The 24,240-nt window shown below is 38.3% G+C and overlaps 1 long non-coding RNA gene across 3 annotated transcripts in view; it reads right to left on the bottom strand.

Annotated features, from left to right (window-relative positions):
* LOC149458395 (uncharacterized) overlaps positions 1–23,938 on the bottom strand; it is a 77,945-nt gene extending 54,007 nt beyond the window's left edge. The window contains exons 1-4 of one of the 3 annotated variants that reach the window (XR_016313460.1): positions 21,588–23,938; positions 21,089–21,195; positions 10,794–10,839; positions 3,763–3,875 (exon numbers count right to left, since the gene is read on the bottom strand). This is a non-coding gene — a long non-coding RNA (uncharacterized LOC149458395). The remainder of the gene's footprint in view (positions 1–3,762; positions 3,876–10,793; positions 10,840–21,088; positions 21,196–21,587) is intronic. The other 2 variants (XR_016313458.1, XR_016313459.1) reach the window with 2 other exon arrangements.
* Positions 23,939–24,240: the final 302 nt, after the last annotated feature.

Genomic DNA, 24,240 nt, shown 5'->3' with positions numbered 1-24,240 from the left:
GCTTTGCTACCTCAGGGCCTGGACGGATTGTTGTCATTGATGGGAAAATGAATTCCAGAGTTTATCAAGACATTTTGCAGGAAAACGTATGAACATCCGTCCGCCAACTGAAGCTCCGCAGAGGATGGGTGATGCAACAGGACAATGACCCAAAGCATACAAGTAATTCAACAAAACAATGGCTGCAACAGCACAGAATACGCCTTCTGGTGTGGCCCAGTCAGAGTCCTGACCTCAACCCGATTGAAATGCTGTGGCATGACCTTAAGAGAGCGATTCACACCAGACATCCCAAGAATATTGCTACACTGAAACAGTTTTGTGAAGAGGAGTGGTCCAAAATGACTCCAGATCGTTGTGCAGGTCTGATCTGCAACTACAGGAAACGTTTGGTTGTGGTTATTGCTGCCAAAGGAGGGTCAACCAGTTATTAAGTCCAAAGGTTCACATACTTTTTCCTCCCTGCACTGTGAATGTTTACATGTTATGTGCAATTAAACCATGGCAACATCTAATGTTTGTGTAGTCTTATGTTCAGCAGACTGTGTTCTTCTATTGTTGTGACTTAGATGACATTCAGAGCACATTTTATGCCCAATTCATGCAAAACTCCACGTAATCCCAAGGGGTTCACATACTTTTTCTCGCAACTGTAATTACACTGCAAAGAGACTTTTATAGGCTTCATGCACATGGCCGAACTGAAGCTGTACAGCACCCACAGCCTCCCCATGCAGCTGTCCATTGGGTTGAATTAGAAGGGTTGTGTAAAGCACACATATAGGTGCATGCTCGTAATGCAAACAATCTGGAAGGAACTACTTTCTCTTGTCTGCAGCAGACTGATGACATCATCTCAACCATGGCAAAGTCATTGATTGGAATGCATCAATTTCTTCTTAATGATAGCAGGTACAGCTTATCTGAAAATTATACTGTTTTGAATATATTAACATGTAAGGAATATATTAAAACACACATGTAAAGTCAGAGAAAGGTCTACTCTATTTTTATGTTTGTGGTAACTGCAGTTTTAGATGCTATCACAGTCATTTCCATACCTTACCTACCTAGATCAAAAAAAGATACAGTACATGTTCATTGAGTTCAACACAAAAATGCAAGAACTTACACCACAATTCAATTTCATTAGACTGCAAAGAGGAACAGAGAAGGCCTGATAAGCGTAGGGAATCAAGAAGGCTTGATAAAGTAAGGGAATCATGAATTAGGCAGCACTTGGTAGCATCACAGTATTACATACAAGCTGGGTTAGTGGTTCACAACTTTTTTTGGGGAGGGGGGTTTAGGGTGTCAAGGACTGATTTTCAATATTTTTGAAGAGGTGAAGGTCACCTTTGGTGAAAGAGCTGAACTCTATCAGCAGGATGCAATGCAGTGATTGAGGATCAATGGTCCAGATGGCTTTTTGCTTTCATGGTTATTTTACTGTATGTTGCAAAGATAGGAGGTATGCTTTTGATGTAACATTCTCTAATAGATTAAACTGAGTAGATCAAGAAATCAATAGCAAATTCTTCTGATGGTCAAATTTTTCTCTGGATGCGTAATTGTTTCTGCAAACCAACCCCTTAGTTTAATCCAACAGTTTTATTGCGAAAATAAAGTTTTTTTTAATTTTATGTTTTTATGGAGACAAGTTAGGGAACCTTTAGTGCAAAGGTGGGGTAAACAAAAATAGTTGCCATTTTGTTTTGCTGAAAATGATTTGTCCTAGTCTATTCATGACTCGTTTAACTGTCCTCAATCAGCACTCCTCTGTCTCTATGCTCTTGCCTGGAGGCTGGCTTAAGTGCCTGTTTGCTTGTTATTAAATATGCTTTGACAGCTGGGGGAAGGTTCTTTTTAGAATACACTATTCCAGCAAAGCAAACTGAATTGAATGATGGATGGTTGCAGTGGGGATTGTTCATAAATGTTTAAATTTATTTCAGGAAAATCATGGGGGATGTTTTGATAGAAAATCTTTGAATCATAGCACTGTGGGCCTTTATTTTGATCTGTGCTTGTCTAAAGTTTAAGTATTCCATAGCAGAATTGTCATACACTAGATGAAAATGCTATGGTGTCATCCCTTTCAGTAATGATCAGGATAAGAAAAATAACATCTGAGAGCTAATTACATTATATACTAACTCCTAACTACTCCAACTACTCAGGTTCACACAAATGTAGATGATTTATTTTAGACTAATGAGGCATAACTCAAATTATATAATGTTTCCTACAAGTATGCAAGGTACAACAGAGCACTGGGGCCAAATAAAAATGAAAATGATTAGGCTCACTCTTCATTGCTTCCTAACTTCCGGCACACTGCACAGTACTCTGATTTTAGCAAGATGCTAGTCTAAGAAGTCTAAGAAGTGCATCTGAAGCTAAATAGATTGTTTTATTTCTAGGTTTGCTGTTTGAGATGTAAAGAGAATTTTGCAAGGTGATAGATATTGACTCAAATGAATCAGTCAGGTATGATTCTGCTCAGTTTATCTTTCCATGCATGGCCATCTTTACACCTTCTAGTCGGGATCTCTAGTTATTCCAATATTCACTGATGTATTGGGTCTCAGATTAATGATGCTGAACCCTCAGTACACACAAGACATGTACTTGTGGTCAGGGATGTTTACAGAATTAAAAAAAGGAGGAAATTCAAGAAGAAGGAACCATGCTGTTGATATCAAATATGTTGGTTCTGGTTGAGGGTGACTGTGCAGAAGAGGTGGGGGTATAACACAAATAACTCAGTCTATAATCAGCATTCCATAATCGGTGTTAGGAACAGTAAAGGAAGTAAGTATTTGATCCACTGCTGAATTTGAATGTTTGCCCACTCACAAGATGGGGCAATGTACTGTCAAATCTTGGGTGAGAACCTTCTTCCCTCAGCCAGGGCATTGAAAATGGGTTGCGGATGGGTGTTCCAGCATAACAATTACCCAAAACACACAGCCAAGGCAACAAAGGAGTGGCTCAAGAAGAAGCACATTAAGGTCCAGGAGTGGCCTAGCCAGTGTCCAGACCTTAATCCAATTGAAAATCTGTGGAGGGAGCTGAAAGTTCGAGTTGCCAAATGTCAGCCACCAAACCTTAATGACTTGGAGATTATCTGCCAAGAGGAGTTGGTCAAAATCCCTCCTGAGATGTGTGCAAACCTGGTGGCCATCTACTGGAAACATCTGACCTCTGTGATTGCCAACAAGGGATTTGCCACAAAGTACTAAGTCATGTTTTGTGAAGGGGATCAAATACTTATTTCCCTCATGAACATGCAAATCAGTGCATCATTTGTTAGACATGCATTTCTTTTGAATTTCTTGTTGCTATTCTGTCTCTCAGTGTTACAATACACCTATCATTTGATATTTAGACTGATCATTTCTTTGTGAGTGGGCAAACATTCAAAATCAGCAGGGGATCAAATACTTATTTCCTTCACTGTAGTTTTTATTTTATGTCAGAACATTACATGCTTTTTAACTATATAAATAGTTACATTCAAAACACAACCTCCCTGGTAGAGCTTACAATCTATCAACCATCACACAGACATGCATGCCTTCTATGGACAATAAAGGCATTCGTCTACCAGTATTTTTTAAGTGTTGAATTAGATAGGAGCACTTGAATGACACCTAAATAAATGCAAGGGATGACATGCAAGCACTATATATGATTTCTAAGTCCCCCCTTTAAGCTCACAGAAAGTTAATCTATAAATATTATTCAGAAATGTGCTACCTGTGTGCCAGATTTTGAGTTGAGATATACTCTGCATCAAAGATCCATATCCAACGTGTACAGATGACATGAATGTTCATCATTCTTATGGATCTGGATAGATGATGGAACATCTAAGGGAGGAAAAAAAAGGAAATTCATTAAAGTGTTACTAAACTCACAACAGTAAAATCAGTCTGTATGTGCAGCAAAGCATGCTTGTTATACTCACTGTGGAACCTAAGGGGTTAATCCTCTGCATTGTGTAAAAACGCTGTTTGATCCTGACTTCTCTGATCCTCCCCTTCTTCCAGTGCCCCCCACTTATCTTCTGATAAGACATATCGTGTGGAGTCACTCTGCACATGCACAGTTTGGTGTGTATTGCTAGAGTGGCTTTTTTTTTCTTTAGATAGTGCATGTGATCAGCACAGGGCCAATCAGCACTGTCCAGACAGAGGGTCAGGTGTTCTGCATCATCCTAGAGCAGAATGAAAACTTCTCCTACAAGATTTAACCAGGGCTCTACTGAAAACTGATAGAAATCACAAGATTGTTCTAACTTCTGATGAGAAAAGGTATTTAGCAGTTTTTTATTTACTAAAATAATTGCACTTTCATGTTCTGTGTACTGTGGGAGACCAGATATAGTGGATGCAGAGTCCGGGGCTTAGTAACACTTTAAGCACTATTTACACTTCATTGATTTGATTTGATAATACGTATGAAGTTTCATACAGTATATACTATAATACTTTCTGTAGAAAAATGTTTATGGTATTAATTTGCCTCTAATTGTCAGGTCCATATTCACAAATTTCTACTTGGGCTGCTGTGTGCAATAAGTCTGAACTTTGTAAAGAAAATATTAGCACCAGTAATGCATTAGTATAGATATCCCTTCTCTACTCCTGGATGAGCTCTGCTGTCAATACACATGAAAATATACAATACTGAAGAGGACATGAGGACATAGACAGACAGTTCGTTGTCATTCTACTGGATTTGTGTATAAAATTCACAGGTTTTATTAATATTCATATGACATTATGCTTATTTTTCCCCAGTCAATACTTTGCTATATTTTAATATAGTTTTTTTTACAGAACTCATAAATGTATATCTAACTGTTGCTGTTGTCCTTAAAATATAATTAAAGGCAAAACTTTTTTTCAGTTTTGGACAGAGTGGAGATGGAATAAAACACCTGTTAGGTTTTTATCGCAGTATGTGCCTGTTTACCGTTATTATTGAAAGTGAAAGTAAAAGAAACCCCATATTATGGGTTATCCCCAGAAAAGTAATAGAGGGGACATTTTCTGAAGGGGACACTAGTTATGGTGACCTGGGAGTTCCCAAGGAATTCCCTTAATTTGCAGAGATTTCCTCACTTTTTGTTTTGGCTATGAGACAGGAAGTGAAGGTAAATCGCCCCAATAGGGCACAAAAATACCTGACAGGGGTTATAACCCTCCCTTAGTCTATGCAAAATGGAAAAAAAGGTGCCTATAGTTCTACTTTAATGGGCTATTAATAAACTGTGTGTGATTTTTATTCTCAGTATTGTCATGTGGCATGTTTTAATTCTTAGTATTTTGTGTTCTTAACATAGGCATACATGTTTACTGTATATTCCCTCTTTGTTTTCTACTTCCGTAGCTTGGGGTGGCTCTGAGTCTATTATCGTGTTACACACAGAGGGTAGTTTCTCTTTCATAACTAGGCTAGATGTATACATTTCCTTCCTCTTTCCCATATATTATTGTTAATTAGCCATATATACTGACTTCAACACCTCATCAAGTAAATGACATCAGAATGCATAGCTCAGCCTGTTAATGTCTACATCGTTCAGCTTCTGTTGAAGCTCCGAGCTTTTGGTTGGACATACAGTATATCTATTATCGTCTTTGTTTTGGAGAAAGCCTCATCCAGCTACCACTAGGAGCCACAATGGGAAGACAGGCTAGGGGATCTGGTCTGGGATGGAAGAGCAACCTTAACAGAAAATGTGAGCAGACCTCAGGAGTTTGCAGGCCATGATGTGTTAAACATGATGATCCAGACAATATAGTTATGCAATGACATTTCCTTTTTACTCAGGCTACTGGAAAAAGAGGTCTAATTTATTAAGCTCTAATCATAATCGTTAGCCATAATGATTTTCAGAAAAGAGGGCTAAAAATAACAATAACATAGCTGAAAATAATGACTGTTATGGAAAATAATACATCGTAGCTTAGTAAATTTAGCTTAAGGGCACTTAAAGGATATGCACAGCAAGCTCAGTTATCCATAAAAACTGTATCCTGTTTTATTTAATTACCCACTTTACCAGTGATAAGTGTCATGCACTACAACGAATAGACATACAGGTATAATAAGTATAATCTTTGTTATTAATGTTTCCTTCATCATAATATATCTTTAGTTTCTTTTTTTTTTCTTCAAATACTAGCCTGGCTGTTGCCAGGATACTTGTTCTGAACCCCTAAGTGCTCTGTGCTGACTACTTCTGCTTCATTCATTCATTGTCAAGCAGAGCTCTATGTGCATTGTGAGTATGACTGACAACCAATGACCCCTATCCACACTTTATCACATGATCGCAAGATGATGTTTATTGAATTAAGTGTTACTGTTCTGTCATTGAATTATAGCTGCTGGCAGCCAAAGAGTTACTGTTGTATGTGATTAAATATGCATTCACTTTCACTGAGATCATGCTACAGGCAAAATAATATTAGGCCTGCTTTTAGAACTAAAAGGGAGCATGGAAGTATCAACCAACCAAGCCAACAACCAACCAAGCATCAACCAAGCTTCAACCAACCAACCAAGCCAACAACCAACCAAGCATCAACCAATCAATCAAAAAGCTCCTATACAGCCACAAAACACTACCTCCTCCCTAGGAAGTGAATAAACTAATAAATGTACTTTTTGTGATAAACTTACCAATAATCCCAATCTATCTCAAAATTTCAATAAACCCACATAATCCAAAAGGTGATGATCAAATCTGAATTAAAATAATAATAAATCTCCCTCTAATATATATTCAAAATCATCAAATATACCAATCAATATTACAAAAATAAAATAAAATATATATAAAAGTGTCCAAATCACCAAAAATTAATAATAATAATAATAAGTGTCCAAATCGCCAAAAAGGTATGTAATATAAATAAATAAATGTCCAAAAATCCCAAGAAAACAAAAACGTTCTTTATGTGTTCAGTGAAGCAAGACGATACTCCAAAAATGCCTTGTTATCCTCAAAAGTAAAAAGAAAAATATATCATAGTGTAATATCCTCAAACATATATATATGCTTCACACTGTGCAAAACTCAAATCACACAAAAAATAGTGAAAAATCAATAAATCAAAATAAACGTGAGAACTCGTGATCACTCCAATCTCAGGTGAATAGTGATACTAGGTACCAATATCCTATACACTCCAGCCAAAGTAGATGCTAAATACCATTACCCTCTTATGGTATATTCAGGCATATACTGTTAGATAGGAAAGCCATTCCTCCATCACTCTTATCCCGGGGTATTCCTCATATGGACAAAGAGAAGGCTCAATCAGGCAGATTTCATAAAAAGATATAAATTTATTCCACACTTACATGTAAAAATCACTTTATCCAGCTCTCTGTACTGCACATTTCAATCTCTGGTTGAAAAAACGATTGTTTCCAACCGACAAAATGGCCGCGGCGACACTTCCGGTTAGCGTGCGTGCGTGATGACGTCACTCCACTAACGCGTTTCGTCACTTCCGGACTTCATCTGAAGGCTTCAGATGAAGTCCGGAAGTGACGAAACGCGTTAGTGGAGTGACGTCATCACGCACGCACGCTAACCGGAAGTGTCGCCGCGGCCATTTTGTCGGTTGGAAACAATCGTTTTTTCAACCAGAGATTGAAATGTGCAGTACAGAGAGCTGGATAAAGTGATTTTTACATGTAAGTGTGGAATAAATTTATATCTTTTTATGAAATCTGCCTGATTGAGCCTTCTCTTTGTCCATATGAGGAATACCCCGGGATAAGAGTGATGGAGGAATGGCTTTCCTATCTAACAGTATATGCCTGAATATACCATAAGAGGGTAATGGTATTTAGCATCTACTTTGGCTGGAGTGTATAGGATATTGGTACCTAGTATCACTATTCACCTGAGATTGGAGTGATCACGAGTTCTCACGTTTATTTTGATTTATTGATTTTTCACTATTTTTTGTGTGATTTGAGTTTTGCACAGTGTGAAGCATATATATATGTTTGAGGATATTACACTATGATATATTTTTCTTTTTACTTTTGAGGATAACAAGGCATTTTTGGAGTATCGTCTTGCTTCACTGAACACATAAAGAACGTTTTTGTTTTCTTGGGATTTTTGGACATTTATTTATTTATATTACATACCTTTTTGGCGATTTGGACACTTATTATTATTATTATTAATTTTTGGTGATTTGGACACTTTTATATATATTTTATTTTATTTTATTTTTGTAATATTGATTGGTATATTTGATGATTTTGAATATATATTAGAGGGAGATTTATTATTATTTTAATTCAGATTTGATCATCACCTTTTGGATTATGTGGGTTTATTGAAATTTTGAGATAGATTGGGATTATTGGTAAGTTTATCACAAAAAGTACATTTACAAGCATCAACCAAGCTTCAACCAAGCCAACGGCAAACTGGGGCACAAACTTTCAAACTCAGTCTTATCAAGCTGGCAGCTAAATTTTAGGTAGACAGGGATGAAAGAGGGATTGAACAGCTGGAGCTGGTGCAGGCCTATTCAATAGGAAACAATATTACTCAGGTCAGGTTTTATAAACTACCTAAATGAGTGCTCCCTGTGGCAGAGGCAGCCATAAAACTTGGAAGCCACCCCCATTTTGAAAATATGACCCAATCTGACTGGTTGACTTAAATATTATGATAACATTTTTGTCCAAAAATACAACACGCAGAAGCAACTGTTAGTAACATAATATCATACATCCATGTTAAACACCATGTTTATGACCCCACATTGTAAATTATCATCCTCAGCAAGTTCCCTTGGATCATCCCTATCAAGATGGTGTTAGTTGTGTGAGTTTCAACTGCAGCAGGCGTCAAAGATTGCTTAGATCTCTGTAGTCCGCTCTGAGTGATGACAAATCATATAATCATCCTGATTAACTAATCATGGTATTTAAGGCTTGGTTCACATATGTGCGGGTGGTGCCACTGCAGATCTGCATGAAAATCCATGCAACCACATCACCCACACAGAGAAATGCGGACCCGCGGGCAGGTGCCATTAATTCTACTGGCACGCTGCCCGCACTGGAAAACTCAACCATACTGGGAACCGAGGTTCTCGTGTGGGCTGCGTATTTAGAAGAAGTGCAGGGACTTCTTCCCTGCATGTCACAGGGCACGGGAATCCATTCAAATAAATGGGCTCTCGTGTCCACACAAAACACGGCCCACACGGCCGCATATATGTGAACCGGGGCTAAAGGAAAGCTTGTAAACACCTGCTGCCTGTTAAGGTTTAGCAGCTTCTTTTTGCTCACAGCAACTTCAGCTCTAAGAAGAAGAGAGTTCCATAAGTTATTTGTAAAATGTGTCTATTGCACAGTAATGCTAAATGTGTAATATCTTCATATCTTTAAGATACATATTCACACAAAATATGTATCAAAATCAGGGGCGGACTGACCATTTGGAAACTCGGGCACTGCCCGAGGGCCCGGGGTCAGTAGGGGCCCCCATGAGATGCCCCTGGTACCTTTTTCATAGGCTTTTTTGAGTTTGGGCAAGGACACAGGGGCCCCATGATCCCCTATTGCCCGGGGGCCCCATGAGTTGTCAGTCCGCCCCTGATCAAAACCTTTACATATTTGGTATTGCTGTACTCTGGATAAATAAGAGAAAACTATTTAGTCAAAATGTGTGAAATAATAATATTTATACAAAAAAGGTTTTATTGAGTCAACCATAGCATACCAAAACTTCAAACTGTGGTCTGGACACATAAGTTTTGAATCTCAGGGACTTGAAAGGTTAATCAGTATCCAAATTAATGACTAAGTGGTCAATTTGCTAAACTGGGTAAGCTATTTTAATTGTGTTTGTTAAAAAAAAAAAGTGATAAATATTACTTATGTTTGCAATAGTTATTTTAGCCTATGAATCAAATTAAATACAATTAAAACACACATGTCTTCTTCCAACTGAAACTTGTAACCAAAGTGGACTAAACTTTTTTACTGCAATGCAAATTTCAAATTTTAGACAAAAGTCAACAGCCCTCATTTCCATCTATAACCTCTCCTCCTATTTGTTGACATGACTTTCACAGGAACGAACATACAGTAGTTGCCTCATTTCCATCCCAGATCCCAAAGTAATCTGTCAGATTTTAGTTGATCTATGATTCCCACCCAGGGGCGGACTGACCATTTGGAAACTCGGGCACTGCCCGAGGGCCCGGGGTCAGTAGGGGGCCCCATGATATGCCCCTGGTACCTTTTTCATAGGCTTTTTTGAGTTTGGGCAAGGACACAGGGGCCCCATGATCCCCTCTTGCCCGGGGGCCCCATGAGTTGTCAGTCTGCCCCTGTTCCCACCCCTGGGTTATAGTGTCAATCTCATATAAACTAGGTAAAGATAAAAAAGGGAGCAGATGTAGATCTGTCATAAGTAAGATGGAACACTTATAATAAATTAGGAGCAAATAAAGGGATTCTTGCCTAAGCACAGTTATGACTGGTTCTTTTTATGGTATCAAAGGAAGTAAAAGCTTGAAAATATTTTCACGGGATACCTAGTCCAAGTAAGGCACTCAAGGCAAAACAGCCATTCAGATCACTACAAAAAGGCTACTATATGTGATATATGAAAATATAGTTGTATTAACTCAGCAGACATAATTCCCTGAGGATCAGCGCTGCGGTATCTATTACTGTTAACAATCCTTTTGTGAAAATAGCTGTATAGCTACTGAATAAAGTCTTACCTAGCCTCTCTGCATTGCCCATTTCAGAAGAAGTCTTTTCGCACATCTAAACAAAAATAGATTATCATTAAAAATATACCAAATTGTCTGCAACATTTAGCACATAAAATCTCCTATCCACTGTTCATTCTGTAAACACTTTAAGGTGTCTGAATTGCATTGCAAAAAGGAAGGTACAACATAACTGAACACTTTGGTCATTATTTTTTAATCTCTTTTTGAGCAAAGAAAGGGCTCAAACATCAGTAGAGACTATTATACTTTGTTCTGCTTTTGTGAGCACCTTGAAAATAATAATAGGATAAGTGCATATAAATAAGTTCAGCCGTGGATATTTACAGACGTTACAGCCTTATTCTGACTTTACTGAGCTAAGTGTGTACTCTGAGCTCCAGGTTTTCTTTCAGTTTAAATAGTTTGTTTGGTTCAGCATGTCTCAGAAAGTAGTAAACCCAGATTTACTAAGGTTTACAAACATTATTTAAGATAAAATGGATACTAGTTCCAATACAGCCAGGTAAATGTTTTATCAAAACCTATAAATATTTTTTAGAGAAAGCTGGAAATAGTTTCAGCAAATTAAGTCATTTAGTGAAACTGAAAAAAAAAATAAGTTTTTCCACAATGGTATCCTAATTCTTAATAAGGCAAAAAGGTGTTAAATGCTGGATTGTATTTGGTTGCTGATGTGTTCAACATCCCGGACTGTGTTTTTTTTTTCTTTTGAGCCCATGGTGCGGTGTGCAAAAACTAAACACCATGTAGACCAAAAAAGTGCATATGAACACACACAAAAAACTGTACAGGAACTTGGCCTTCTGGTCCACCTAGCCAAATTGGCTGATTGACCCCTCTCCTCCTGTCTGTCTAAAGCAGACTACCGAGTAATAGGTTAGGGCCTCTCCTAAAGAAAGACCGTTGGGCAGGGAAAGGAGGAACTTTAGGGTCACAGATTCTTCCTCTAGACTTTAGAGCATGCCCACGATCACCACCCTGCTATCTGGTGAGTGAAAAATACACACTATAAAAAGGTGAAGTGGCACACACGGAGAGAAAAAAGAAATAAATGCCATTGTGCTATACAATGGCTAGGCCTTGTGGCCTGTAACAGAAATTTCCCCAGTCTTGGCCAAAAGTCCTAGCTGATGGGATGAGGTGCACAAAAAGTGTGTTGTGGTCTCATGCTCATTCTCACAGTGGGGTCCAAACCCATAGAGATAATCAGGGGGAGCTTGAGACCCACAGGGTCTCTGCCTTCCCAGGCCTCATCTAGACCAGCTCATACCACTCAAATCAGGAGGCACTGGGTGCCTCAGAATCTGTTACACCAGGGAAAAACTCCCAACCCCACTGTAGCCAAGGGGCTCTTAATTTGATTTTTTTCCAACAGGAAAGATCCCCATAAAGTCAACAGGGAAACTATACAGCCAGCCATTCCTGCCAAAAGGCCAGAATGATGGTGGAGCACCCCTACGGGATACTGATAAGCATAGTTACTACACTTGCCAAAAGTACATCCAAGAATGTTACCAAATTCAATCAGTAAATTCCCATATACTAGGAGCAATGTTGAAGAAAAAGAAGCTGCAGTGCCTTCAACAATAATTGGGCTTATAGCGGGAAGACAAAACCCAGTACTCCTATATGATAGCTAGCGTTTCTGCTGCCCCCCTTCCCCCACATATATATAACTCTTGTGGTACAGCTCTTCTTTTTCCTTTTCATAAACATCATTCACTTACCAATAAGGCACTGAGGCAATTCTGCAGATAGCTAATGTCACATGAAGTATATGGTCTATTTTTTTATACTTTACTAACATGAATAGGTTCCTTTAAGGGTGGGAGCACGGTGTTATAGGTTGAATCAGATGCACAGACACCATTTAGAGTAGGTGAGGAAATTGCAAAAGGCATAAGAATGCACACTAAGGACTTGAGAGAGGGTTCAAAGATGTGCAGGGGACAGTGATGTTGCAGAAGATCAGACAGCTTACTGAGATGAGTATAGCGGAGCAGCCAGAGGAATGGAGTATACAAACCTTTGGAGGAGTTGAGAGTTAATCCAGGAAGAAGAATCACAGACTACATAGGATAACTGTTTCAGGGAATAAGTAATGTAGTTAAATGTCGAAGAAACTGGAATGTTAGAATCTGAGGAGGTGTTTTGTGAACTTATACCACAAATGGACACAGGTTATAACAAATGAATAAATAAACTGATTGTCTAGGAGGCCAGAGAGTAAGGATCTTAGGAGGAATGTGGAGACATTCTGGAGGGAAGGATGATAGGTGGTGAGTGGACAAATTGCAGGAGGTGAGGAGTTTAGTAAACCAGACAGGGACTGGCTAGTAAGAAAATGAAGAGAAGTGAGAAATGTACTCAGGGGAGACATGAGAGGTTGCAGGGTAGGGGATCCTTTTCCTAATTAGCACCAATTTTGCAAGATACAAACTGTCAGTATTTTATTTTTAAATTAGCATATTCATTTCACCATGATATAAAATGGTGCATTTTAGAACTACCTGAATTTGGTGCACAAGTCACTGTAAGAACCAAAAGTGTTACAGGTACTTCATGATTTTGGCGCACACATTAACAAGTGGAATTAACACCAGAAAAGTGGTTCAGCAGCTTAATTGAATTCCCCCTCTGTTTACTGTTTGTCCACGAATCAACAAAGAACACAAGCTCATGTTTCAAACAGGCTTGTCATGATTAAAAGAGGTATGCACATATTTTCATAAAATTAATTATTCTAATTTAATCTTTCCACAGGGGACTGGAACAACTTTAAACTATGTAATTATGAGCATATAGATAGCTATGTGGAATTGCTAGATGCTGGTTGCTTTGCTGTAGAAGATATGTAAGTTCATCTCTTTCTGAAAAAGGTGTTTGGAAATTCAAGCCTGATGATAATTAAAGACAGAATACTATGATTCTATAATAAAATGTTCAAGTGCACAACAGAAGAAGTATTCTTACCTAATTTTTATCATTTATTTTCCCATAATTTTGACCATGGACTGTGTTGATCTTTTCCTTTAAAGTATGTTTTAAGAGTACAGTTCCTACAATGTCTTTTTTAGGAGGTTATCTGTAGTCTGGATAAGCTAAGGCAGCTGAGATGGTGTATTGTGAATGTACAAGTGGTAAGATTTGGATAGAGATGTGGAGACAGGAGAAGTCCGATTCTAGGATTATATTCAGCAACCTGGCATGAGGGGAGGGATTGATAATAGTGCAATAGATCTTGATTAAAATGTCAGGTGTGGGCAGGGGCGGACTGACCATTTGGAAACTTGGGCACTGCCTGAGGGCCCGGGGTCAGTAGGGAGCCCTATGAGATGCCCCTGGTACTTTTTTCATAGGCTATTTAGAGCCTATGATCCCCTATTGCCCGGGGGCCCCGTGAGTTGTCAGTCCGCCCCTGGGTGTGGGGACATGGGATGAAGGAAATATTATAAGGTAGTGAATTAGTAGCTTGGTGGTTTCATTGGTTAAGAAGGGGTGTATTTTGGAAATGCTACAAAGGCGAGGGTGGCAAGATCTGTACAGTGATTGGATGTAGGGAACAGATGAAGTTGGAGTTCAGGATTACACCTTGCACCCTGGTATGAGGTCAGTTAAGGATAGCTGTGCTATTATTTTTGAAAAAAAAGGCTGGGGAGGGGTCACGGGAAGGGTTGGAATATTATGAGCAGAGTTTTGGAAAGAAAGAGTTTTAGAAAGTGGTGCAACATCCATGTTGATATGTCAACTAGTAAATTAGCTTGATGATCAGAACAGTGATTTTCTGGCAAAAAGTGTGGGTCAAGACTTTGTATAGGAACCCAAGGTAGATGATGCTACACCCCTGAGATTATACTTTCCAATCACAGGTTTATTATAATCTGCACAGCACTGACAATTACAATACTGTTCTTGAATTTATATACATCTGAGCATAGTTAACATGGAGTTTCTATCTGTATTTGAATGTTTTTCTTCTGGTTAAAAATGTTTCCTCACATTTTAAAAACTAACGGTACATTGTTCTATCCAAATCAACTTTGTGTATGTTTAAATGACTTTGTAGAGTATGTAACTGTAAAATGTATCTGTGTATTGATTGGCATGAATAGTTCTGTGCTCACTGTAAAGGCATCTGGAATATTTTTAAGCTACACGTATATATAAATTAACAAATAGGTATCAGTACATTTGTTATCAGCACTGGAAGCCTGGCAGTGGTAGTTTATGGCACAGGGCTGTAGCCACAGGGGAACTTTTATCAATTCTATTGCAAAAAAATGCAATGCTAAACTGGAACAGTGAGGCAGGGATATGGGATGAATATACTGTAAGGCTGTATCTCAATTCATAAATGACTCCCTCTGCTGCTCGTACAGTAAACCCGTGCCCAGATTATGAACACTAAAGTCTTTACACAGCCCTCATTCATCTTTGTACCTTTAAGTATTGTAAAGAAATTAATTTTCAATCAAAGTTTACAACCCAAGGATTGTGGCTTTTTATGAAAGCAGAATCTTGGCAAGCTTCCAGCCTTTGAATGTAAGAAAGCAGCAGGTGGTTCTAAGCTGCTAGAAATCGACTGAAACTTGACTCTGGAGCCAGTGTTGTGATCATTGAGGACCTTTGAGAATGAATAACTTCCCATTAAAAGTAGCCTAACAGGCCACAAATTGTTTTTTTTAAAGCTAACCTTCAGGAATTCAGCTACTTTGTAATAAGTACAGGCATACAATGAGTTAAGTCTAATGAGCTGAATGCCACCTTATGGACTTATTTCTTTACATTACATCTGACAGGTTTATGGAGCTCCCAGAAGATATAGAGTCAATGCCACCTCCTGGACTTATCTCTAATATTTACATCTGACAGGTTTTTGGTGCTTCCAGAGGAGACACACAGCAGCTCTGCCATCCCTCCTCTCCTTCTGCCCAATCACAGAGGCCTTTGTGTTATGTAAATTCATTCATAACTGCTTTCCTCTCACACTCCAAAGACATGCTGGTAGGTTAATTGGCTCTTGTCTAAAATTGGCCCTAGTATGTATGAATGTGACTTAGATACCTTAGATTTTAAGCTTCTTGAGGGCAGGGACTGACATGAAAGTGCAATATATATGTAAAGTACTGCGTAAACTGACAATGCTATATAAGTACCTATAATAAATAAATAAGCCATGTTAAACCCATGTTGCACCCCAATGCACATTTACAAAAAAAAAAAAAAAAAATCATACATTTGAGGCATGTTAAACGGCTTGTTCTAAATCAAGAAGCATTAACATCACATGTGCATTACAGCGTATACAGTCCTCTTAGTATAGGGAATGACTATGGTTCAGTCAGTAGCTCATCATTCTCTACTAGGGTGCACCCGGTCGGGAAAATATAATGGCTTGAAACGCCTCACATGGGTTGATAGAGATATTATTCTTTTTGCTGCTATTTTTTAAGCAGTTTAAATAAAAGAGCTATTTTATGTGTTTGCAAGAACTGAATTTGGATTACATTTTTTTGGTATTGACTCTTTGTAACCCTTGCATGCCAAAAGAGGTATTTATCCTGGTACCAGGCAATTTCCAGAGGTGTGCACTACTTTCTGTGAAAAAATATGAAATTAGGTAAGAAATAAGGGATGTTTGTTACATGTTTAAAATGCAATCTATAGGTAGATGTGGGTGGAACAGTTTTCTGTGACCAGAGTTAAGCTTTAAGTATAAGAACTAATTAAGAGATAAGGTTTAGGGATAAGCAGGGTTATATTTACCATAAGATACTTGTGGGTTAGTGTCTAGGGCTGCAGGGGCTAGCACCAAACCTCAAGATGTTTAAATTCTTCTTTTCTGTCACCCTCAGGACATTTGTGTCTAAGTTCACCAAGAGAACTGTAAATAAAGGGGGTCCAGGGTATGTTGAAAAGTGTTAAATTGACACTAAACTCACATTTTTCTAGAAACGAAAATTAATGCATTATGATTAAATTCACTCAGCAGCCACTTTATTAGGTACGCCTTGCTAGTACCAGGTTGGACCCCCTCTGACATCAGCAAGGCATTTTCATCCACACAACTGTCACCCACTGGATATTTTCTCTTTTTGGACCATTTCCTGAAAACCGTAGAGATGGTTGTGCATGAAAATCCCAGTAGATCAGCAGTTTTTGAAATACTCAGACTAGCCCGTCTGGCACCAACAACCCTGCCACGTTTAAAGTCACTTAAATTCCCTTTCTTCCCCATTTAAATGCCCAGTTTGAACTTCAGCAAGTCATCTTCACCACATCTACATGCCTAAATGCACTGAGTTGCTGCCATGTGTCTGGCTGATTAGCAATTTGTGTTATCAAGCAATTGAACAGGTGTACCTAATAAGGTGGCCAGTGAGTGTATAAGTATAATGTATATTAATTCAAGCCTATTTTGGTTTTCTCAGACTTCCTTTTTTGGGTGGCTTCATTTGTTCTTCATGTCCTCCTTGTCTGGGTGAACATAGCTAACCTTTCTTGCTCACCCATGGAGATGGACTACTCATTAGCCCTGACACCTGAAATCTACTAGGATTTAGGTTTGGGAGGAGTAGTGTGGGAGAAGCTGGTATTCATCAGTGTTATTTTGGCACATGTGTTGAGGCTTGCTAAAGTCCTGAGAACTATGAGAATTGTAGTACCATGGAGCTGAGCATGTGACCAGAAATAATGGACACTGTTCGCTCTACATTAGCAGCGTTTATATGCATCAGCGGATAATCAGGAGCACACTTGGGATATTATAAGAAGCCTGAAAGCAATGCAAGATACTTTTCTTTAAAAAATAAAAAGCTGAGCCATGGTATACTTGATATTTTGGAAGCATTTAAGTAAAAAAATACTTTAGTGTCACCTTAAAGGTTCTGGTGCTTGGATTTAACTAAGTTTTAAAAACACTACTTGACCCAGCTCATTCTACCAATTTGCTGTGAGCCTAGCCTGTCATAGATATACCCCCATAGTGTGCACCATCAAACAGCCTAGGTTCACAGCAGAATGATGGCTATAATCCCACTCAGATGTTGCAATGTGAATGCCATTTTATGCAGCAGGGGATACCTACCACTAGCACTGAAGGAGAAGAAGTAGGACCCTGTTTGTCATGTGACCGACTAAAAGACACTTGGGTTTAGGGTATGTATAGCTGAAATTTTAATAAAATGAATGCAGGGAGGGTTCCAGTAGTAACATGTGGTGGAGGTGGGGGGAGTTGTAGCTGGGGTGAGCCTTTAAACAGCTCTTTATAGTTCAGGAAAAAATAAATTGTCTAATGGTTTTTACAGTTGAATAGTAGTCCTGCATCTAAATTAGACACCATTTTGTTTCCAGTAGTGCATTCTAATTAAAATAACCATATGACACAAGGGGCAGAGACTGAAAAAATGACATGATCATTCCACTCTTCCTAGTAAAAGAGGTGTCTAAATACAGACATAGTGATAGGTTCAGGTTAAAAGTTAAGTTTAAGGGTTAACTCAATGTTTCCTTTGTTGAATGTGAACACAGAAGATAATTGCACCCATCTACCGTGCCAATTTTATTTTGCAAAAATGTAATAGAACCTGAATATAACCTAGTGCTAAAAAAGCAATACCATATCTAGCACTGACACGTCACATCCCTTAGGGGGAGGAGTGTAGTGGGACTCACATTTTAGGAGGAGTAGTGTGAGAGGACCCCATGTTGTCTCCAGTAGTACATTCTAATTAAAATAACCACACACAGGGGGCAGAGACAAAAAAAGGGCGTGATCATTCCAGTCTGCCTAGGGAAAGTGGTGTCTAAACACAGCCATAGTGATAGGTTTAGGTTAAAAGTTAGGTTTAAGGGTTAAGTCAAGGTTTCCTTCTTTGCTGAATGTGAACACCAAAGATACACCCAACTACAATGCCAATTTTACTTTGGCAGAAAGTAATGTAACGGAAATATAGCCTTGTGTTGAAAAAGCAATACCATATACTGTATCTGCATATGATAAATGCATGTTTGACTACCCTGTCAGTTACCAAACTTGAGTCAATACAAAGCAATGATTTCCTATAGAATGTATATAAAGAAATACTTATCATAAATGTTTTCTGTGCATTCTTTGCATTAAAAGGGTAAATGTGGACATAGCTTTTTGTAAAGATAAGTAAACATCAAGCAGTTTCAGTACATCGCAAACCATATTGTCATATTATAAATACACTGCAGTAATAACAAATAGTTAAAGCAGTCAAAAAGAAAACAGGTAATAGTACAGCTTAATGCAGTCCATACACTTAGTGATACAATCGTTCGATTTAAAAATGGTTTTGATGAAAGAATTGCATCATTAAAACTAACTGTACTAACAGGCAGTTTAATGAATATGAAATTATTGGCCATGATCAAAAATCCAATTAGTATCAACCAAACTGATCAATTTCTTTGCTGTGTTGATGTTTTTCTGGGTCATTTATCAATATGTTTATGGGCAGCATAACATTTGATTCACTTCTAATACTATGATTGTGATATAAAATGTAAAATACGCAGCAAGGAGGACAATTTAAATGTAAAGTTTGTGATGAGTCGGAACTTTATGCAGCAAGTATTATGCGCTACCTAGCGGTAGACTATTAGCAATCTCTACAGGAAAAGTCTGGCTTATTGCATGGTATGTATAAGCCTTATCTATTCCGTTAAATTTGAACCATACTGTACTCTAGCTAATGTGAATGCGTCAAAAATGCTTGTAGCACCAGTTATTAGCAGTATTAGCAGTTAATAGCATTACCATTTGTCTGTATTCTAATACTCATTCGGGTTGATTTATTAAAACTGGAAAGTGCAAAATCTGGTGCAGTTCTGCATGGTAGCCAATCAGCTTCTACCTTCAGCTTGTTCAATTAAGCTTTGACAATGAAACCTGGCAGCTGATTGGTTTGTACGCAGAGCTGCAGCCGATTTTGCACTCTCCAGTTTTGGTAAATCAACCCCATTGTTACCACTATTAGTAGCTTAATCTTCCAAGCACTTGATAATAATAGGCATATGTTGTAAGTAGCAGATTTTGTAACAGCTGACTGACGCCTGTGCGTTATCACGTTACTTTAATCTAAGTAACAAAGTAACATGTTGGCATTCTATCAGTGTCATGCTCTTCCTTTCTTCCTGGCAGTTTCATGTTAATTACATATAAAAAAGTGCCTTTCCTTTAAAGCATACAACTCTCTTTACCCAGAACAACCTATATGAAATGTGCATTTTTGCAGTGAGTTTAATCCATCCATTTCTCATGGCTAGATGGAATGTCAGCACTGGGGGGAGCAAGGTTGTGCACAATTGCCAGACAACAAAATATAAGAGCTATGTACTGGACTGGAAGAATAATCCATTAAAGAACACATCTAAGCTATGTTGAACACTCATTTTCACAGAATTACTATATGGATCCACTATTTCCCAGTCAACAAAACCTTCATTTTTATTAAAATGGCTGTTCATGTTCCTCTTTGTGTCTAAAATGTTATTGTAATGGGTAACTTCTGTGGTAAAAGCTAGGTAGAATGTATTCATAGACTGAAAGAAAGATGGCTAAGTCACCGTTTATGCTACATGAACCTGAAAACACACAACATTATGAATATAGCCCATGGGAAGGAGAGCAGTCTGACTGTATCAAAATGAATGACTGTCTGAGTGTGACATTTTCCAGGGGGATCAAAGGAAACGCAAGGCATATCTAGGTCAACATGAAAAACACTGCTATTCCTGCATTAAGTTACTATTTGGATCTTAACTATACTACAGCATTTCTCTATAGGATTTCATGACATCGTTGGTGTATTTTCACCTTGCTGTACAGCATAGTAAGTATATATACCTCTGGAAGTTGACAAACTAATAACATATTTTTGCTTTACTGATCTGGAGATGGCACTCATCGCTAAGAAATCTTTTCACGCTTAGACATTCTAATGTTATGTGTCAAAACTCATGTTCACTTAACCCTCTGTCTTCCTGCAGGAAACTCAACTTACTGCACTGATTGTCTCCAATTAATACAAAAACCAAAGAAGATATAGAATTTAGTCTTTTTACATACATGCAAATTTGTTTCTTTTTGAATTTTCTAGACTATGACTATACATTTATTATAATATTTTTCATTATTTTTCAAAATTAAACACAGCAAAAAAGCAAGTTATTAAAGGGAATGAACAAAACCCCAGATGTGAACAAACAGCGAGAATTTTGCCAAAGTAATTTATATTATATATTAACATTACCTTTTATAATAACACCTTTTGAGCTTCATAACTTTCTGTTGTAAGTTTTTCGTTTGTATGCTTAATGTCTAAACCGTTCCCTCTGTCCTGTCTTCAGGTAAAACATGCTGATGAAAGATTAAATATGAAAGTGATGCGCATGTTAATCTATATACGATGAAGATATTTGTACACATTTTTTTAACAGATTTCAAGAATATCTTATAAGTTATTAAATTCAAGATGATATATGAAGCAAAGAAAATCTTCTACAGTAGTATTTCCCAAAAATGGGAAGTACAAATGTATTAAAAATGGTATCTAACATAATAAAATAACATTTTTAATGAGACTGCAGGCTTAAAAGTATGCATAATCATGAATGTCATGTATTAATATGCAAATAGGACTCAAACGTGCATGTCATGTATCACTTAGGCTGACCCCCCCCCTTTTCCTACTGAAAGCTATAACATTTTCTTACAGCGCAATTCTACGTTGTTCTTGTTTGCATACTTACATGGTCAGATTTTGTGCTGTTCCAAAAGCTGCATGTCTGGCTCCTTTGAGCGAGTACATTGAAGTTGTGAAAAAGTATAGCTTGACAGGCTTCATATGTATCTTTTCTGCATCAGGTGCTCAGATCCTGCACGACTGAAGCCACTCACTGAAAGTTACTCCACAAAGAACAAATAAAAGCGTGCAGATCACATTGTGCAGACAAATTAGGCGTACACACACAGCTTACAGTGGCCATTGTGTGGGCCGGCATCATCAAATTGATATTCACCTGTATAGCATCGTAATGGTAGCAAAGTGTGAAGCAACATGACGACAGATTGGCACACGCTAATTGGGAAAAAAAGCAGTGAGTGAAAACAAAGGTAGGCAGTATCAGATCGATTTTACATTGTGCATAAATGAGAATTAATATTAATTTTAAGCATTTAACATTTGGGCATAGCAGGATATCGATCCGCGGTTGCCAGACTTTGTGTCGCAGTAGCCATTCAAGTGAGATCGTCAGTCGTTGAAAATTAGGCAAATTAGAGATCATTTGATGGCATTCTATTGTCGCTATTGTAATCACAGTAATTTTCCTTGGTAAAGCTGCTTCGTGATGAAGGGGAATTCTCACCGGATAATTGTGAAAGATATCGAAAGATTCAGGATTCAGCATCTGGTTTCGAAAGCACTTCAGATTCAAATTGCCATTTTACTATATCCTGAAAATTTATTAGCGATTCAGATCATGTCGCTTTAAATGGAAAGGTGAAAGCAGGGTAATTTCAATCTATGAATTATTCAGCTTCAGACTGGAGGAACCCATGAACTGATTCTCTGACAGTGTCTCTTCCACAGCCTCCATTACGCTTGTCATTTTTATTTCTTTATCTACGATCTCTTTCTAAGCTACTGAGCTTGTCCCTAAGGGCTCAGCTTCAACAAACCAAGTATTTCAAATTGGCAATAACCTAAAATGTGCTGCGGTCTCCATAGGTTGTATTTTTTTTCCCCAAATCATTAAAAAAGAAACACACACACATCCATGACGATATCTGTTAGGTTCTTCGATTAGATGAATTAGAAACAAAAGGAAGAAATGAAGGAAAAGGAGGAGGCATCATTTCGGAGAAGAGTTATGCTCCTGTAACAACCCTGAAGATAAAGTGATGCTTTGTGCTTCCTCCTTTGTTGTCAGCGTGCAAGGCTTCCTAGCTGCATAGCATCACGCAAAACAACTGTTAAAGCAGGCTGACTTAGTGTCCTGGTTTCCAGCAGGAGCAAATGAGGACTGCATTTCAGACAGACTAATCCACACGAACGTGCACTAAGACCAGGCACAACTCAATGCTGCAAAGAGAGAAAATGCAATCAGGCAGAAACAGCAGCAGGTAGACAAACATCCAAAAGCAAAATAATAAAAAAGAAGAAAAAGTATTGTGTTTCAATCAGGGAAGCTTCATCCAACAGGCATTGCAATCCTAGATATTCTCCACATGATGGCTGGTTGTGTCACTGCTAGACGGCTCCTGCCCTGTATCCAGACAAGGATTGGGATTGATTTAGGTCAGCAAGTCTGGACACTCTTCTTTTTTTTTTAACCATTTTTCCTCATCATGTGAAAAATAAATAGCATCCTACTGTTTTTCCAGAATTATAGGTAAACCCGGACGTATAGGAAAGCTTCATCTGTAGAATGGCTGGAAAGGCCCCAGACAGAGACACCAGTAAGCATCGGATCCTTTGTCTTAGGGATCCTACTCCTTGCAGGTATACTAGCGTGGCACAGAAAACTATCATGCAAGGTGAGAAAGCAGATGTTTCTTCGTTCTTCGGAAGCATTTTGGAATCCAGACTCTGAACAAGGCTGGGAAACGTAGCAACTTCGATGCCAGCGTTTATGTACAAGCCACTTCCTTGCTCTTATCCAAAAACACAGCAATCCTTTTTTGTATCCGAAACAGACAGAAGGGTAACTCCCCGGACCGAAAAAATATAATGGCGTTCTGTATCCCGTCCTGTGCGTCTGTATTGCCGCACTGCGACCAGAAAACTGCAGTAGAAAGAGCTCTTGCAGTTGTGGAAATGTAGAAAGCAGCAGCTCTGTGACACAGCAGTCAGCTGACTTGTAGTGTTATCATTCAATGTCCTCTATCCAAAAAAAGGCCAATTTTTCGGAGAAAAAAAAGAAGCACTGCGGAGACGACCTGGCGATCCAAATTTGAAAATAACATCGTAAGAGCAGGTCTGGCTGGTCTGTTGGCACACCTGAAAGTCACTTCTAGTGCAATGCGTGCAGTTTTGCTCCCAGGAACTCTGGCCACACGAAGCTAGCTGACTGTCTGAAATCTCAGACATGCTGACGTAAGATTAGGCATCTTCCTTTTTTTTTTTTTTTTTTTTTGGGTAACAAAAAAGCTTTTGTTGCTGCACGATGATAACTGTGAAACTGTTTATTTAACTAAATATGCAAGACTGGCTTCAGGTTGCTGTTTCATTCAAAAGCAAAATCAACATATGATGATTAGCTAATGTACACACATAGATAAACACGAAAGATGCCCCTGTGTCTTGTTTTATATGCTCAACGCCTCAAATCGTGACACACAGTAAGGATTTGCTTCGTAGTGTTCATTGCCCAGGCTGTTTACACATCATCTGTACATTAT

This window comes from Staurois parvus, unplaced genomic scaffold, assembly GCF_062004578.1.
Source record: "Staurois parvus isolate SC_StPar_1 unplaced genomic scaffold, SC_StPar_1.0 ptg000287l, whole genome shotgun sequence".
Lineage (NCBI taxonomy): Eukaryota > Metazoa > Chordata > Amphibia > Anura > Ranidae > Staurois > Staurois parvus.
Note: the sequence above shows the minus strand (reverse complement) of the source record. Positions and strands in the feature narration are given on the sequence as shown.